Source organism: Sinocyclocheilus rhinocerous, unplaced genomic scaffold, assembly GCF_001515625.1.
Source record: "Sinocyclocheilus rhinocerous isolate Xijiao unplaced genomic scaffold, SAMN03320098_v1.1 scaffold1310, whole genome shotgun sequence".
Taxonomy (NCBI): domain Eukaryota; kingdom Metazoa; phylum Chordata; class Actinopteri; order Cypriniformes; family Cyprinidae; genus Sinocyclocheilus; species Sinocyclocheilus rhinocerous.
The window spans coordinates 646,749-649,941 of record NW_015635534.1 but is presented as its reverse complement, the minus strand read 5'-3'; the positions used below and the strand labels follow the sequence as shown (position 1 = coordinate 649,941).

Sequence of the window (3,193 nt, the reverse complement as noted above, 5' to 3'; positions counted from 1 at the left end):
ACACACACACACAGAGACACACACACACACACACACACAGAGACAAACACACACAGACACAGACATACACTCAGATTAGGCACTGTAGCCCACAAATGTACAGTTTGAGTCAGAAGTTTTTGATACCAAATAAAAGGTTAGGCACTTTTGAACCGGACAGAACGAGTGTTAAATAAAGCGATACATGGATCCTCCTGAACAGAAACCCACCGTCAATGACAGAAGCTCACAGCAAAACAATATGTGATTTAAAAACAGTCTCCATTCACACCAACCAATCACAGGCCTTGATTCATTCAGAGGAGGCGGGGTTACAGCAATACTGTGGATGCTGGAGAAATCGAGTTAATGCTCTAGTTTGCATGGACAAGAAGTTATCACGATGAGTTCTTGCATTTTAAGACTTGGCTGAATCTTTGCATGAACGCAGAAGGTTTCTCTTCTTCATTTCTCCTCTGACTTAAATTACATTTCATAATTTAGTATAATAGGGTTCTGGGAGTCAGTGTAAACAATATCTTGAATAGTTTTTGTATCTAAACTAGTGCTGTCAAATGATTAATCACGATTAATCGCATCCAAAATAAAAGTTTTTTTTTTTACGTAATGTATGTGTGTGTACTGTGCATATTTATTATGTATATATAAACACACACACAGTATATTTTGAAAATATTTACATGCATATATTAATGTTCATATAATTTATATTATATATACATATATTTAATATATAAATATAAAATTTTTCTTAAATATATACATGGATGTGTGTGTATTTATATATACATAATAAATATACACAGCACACACACATACATTATGTAAACATAAACTATTATTTTGGATGCGATTAATCGTTTGACAGCACTAATCTAAACCTGATTACTGTAAAAGGCTTTATCTGATTTTGAGTTTGAAGATGAGTGCAGCAGATCTTCTCCATGCAGACCATATAAAGCAGACTTCATTTAAATAGTCAGATTCTCCCAATAAACATGGACTAGAATCATTTAACCCTCCAGAGTTTTAATACTTCGACTCAGCGACCCTGAACATGAAAACCAACAGCAGCCATTAAAATCATATTCATGTTGGTGGAAAATCAGAGAACAAATCAGCAAAATGTGTTTTAAAACCCTTTTTAGCACTAGTTCTCCATCCGGCCGTAATCGCCTGAAAGCTTTATGTGAAACAAAAAACAAAAAAAAAACATGATTGATCAACCAACATCAAAATCGATTAAAATAAATAACAATTCCTTGATTCCTCTGTGATTAAATAATTCAGCAATAATAATAACAACAATAATCAGACAGCATTGCACACGAATGGAGAGTTGCACTGTAGTGAAGGAGGCACTGAGGACGAGTCTCCGCTTTACGACAACAAAACAACATATTCCCCACAATTCCCAGCGGCGACTGATCAACCACTCCAGCTTGTCCTGATTTGGTCTCCGTGAGAAATCTGTGGGTTCCCCTAAACCCGTCCTGTTAGCACAGGAGTCTCTCAGAGATTGGGGAAGGAGCGCTGCTGGATCACTCCAGTGTCACAGAGGTATTCAAACAAACGAGACCTGGAGTCCCGAGTCGGTTCATCCACTGACCTCAGAGCTAGTCACCGTGATGGCAGGCGTGACGGAGAGGCCTGATTGGCCGGGACGAGCTGTCCGTCATCACCTCTTCTGCTCCCAGATCTCCGGCATGTTTAAGTCCAGACACTCCAGAGAGCGCAGAGCCTGCACGTTCTCCGAGTAAAACGCCACGTCCACCATCACCAACCTGCAGAGAGAGAAAGACCACGAGCTCATGTCATCAAGAACAAATCACGCCCCAGGATTCAAAGAAAAAACCTTTCCATCTAACAAAAGACTAATAGGAAATAACAGTAAAAACATACTCATTATTAATATATATTCATTATATGTCAAATAAATATTAAAGAAATAATATAAAATTATAAAATGGATAGTTCCATTTCTTGATTCTGATTGGCTGAGCCACGTTCGAAGCTGTTGTAAATTACTCTACATTTTTATATATTAAAATGTATTAAATATTATCTATATATAAATATATAAAAATACTACTATATTATATATGTAAATTAAAAAAATTATAAAAAATAATACTATAAATATTTATATATGCATTTATACACAATTATTTTAAATATGCAAAATAAAAGATACATTAAAGCATATAGTATTTTCTATAAAATGAAGCCTAATTTTGTAATTGTCATTAGCCGGGTTTCCATCCTAAGTTGCAAATTTAACTTATGCGCAAAACTGGAATATCGCATAAAACATTTGCGAACAAGCATCGTTTCCATGCAACGAGTCAAAGAGAACAAAATCGTCACTGCCTGATAAACTGGCACTATAAATCACTAAGAAAACTAGGAGAATATAATAATTTTCATAAGTAATAAATTACTAGAGCAGACGAAACACAATGAATGCGGTCGGAGGTGGATGCTGCTGTTTGGGGAACGCAGTCGTGTAAGACCGTTCTGGGAGGCAATTATACAGAAATACTTTGATGACAGACTTCGCTCGGGCATTTCCGAATGACCATAACAACATTTCAGAAGCTGTGGAATGAGATCGGTCCGCTGGTTAGTCAGGTTTTGCTGTCCCATAGCGCAAAGTCACATTACTTTTTTGATGCGCTTGGAGGAATTTATTCGCAAAATGCGTTTCCATCTCCCATTATTCACATCAACCCTTTTTCGCACAAGTCAAAAACCACCTCAAGCGAGTGTAAAAACATTTTTGCGAATTAAGGGATTTTTATTTGAAATTCGGAGTTTCCATCACTCGTTTCTCATGCGATACTTCAAAATGCGTGTTAAAATAGGGTGATGGAAACATAGCTATAGCCACATTCCCATTGCTGTAACTAGGGCTGCACGATTATGACAAAAATCATAATTGTTGATTATTGCCTTGAAATTATAATTGCGATTACTAATTACGATTATCACAATTTACATTGAATGATGTTTATACCATTGTTTGATGCAACTGCATGCCGTATTTTTATATGAAAATAAACAAGCTGAAAACACTCTAACTGAAAACCTTTAGTGCTTTTCTATAGTATTAAGCCTCAAATGTCAACTATACATCAGATTGGTTTCTTCTTTAAATTATAAAAAAAAAAAGTAAAAATATGAATTGTATTAT

The 3,193-nt window shown here is 35.6% G+C and overlaps 1 pseudogene; it reads right to left on the bottom strand.

Annotated features, from left to right (window-relative positions):
• Window positions 1–815: 815 nt before the first annotated feature.
• The window catches only part of LOC107747160 (vacuolar protein sorting-associated protein 54-like), a 20,066-nt pseudogene continuing 17,688 nt past the window's right edge, over window positions 816–3,193 (bottom strand).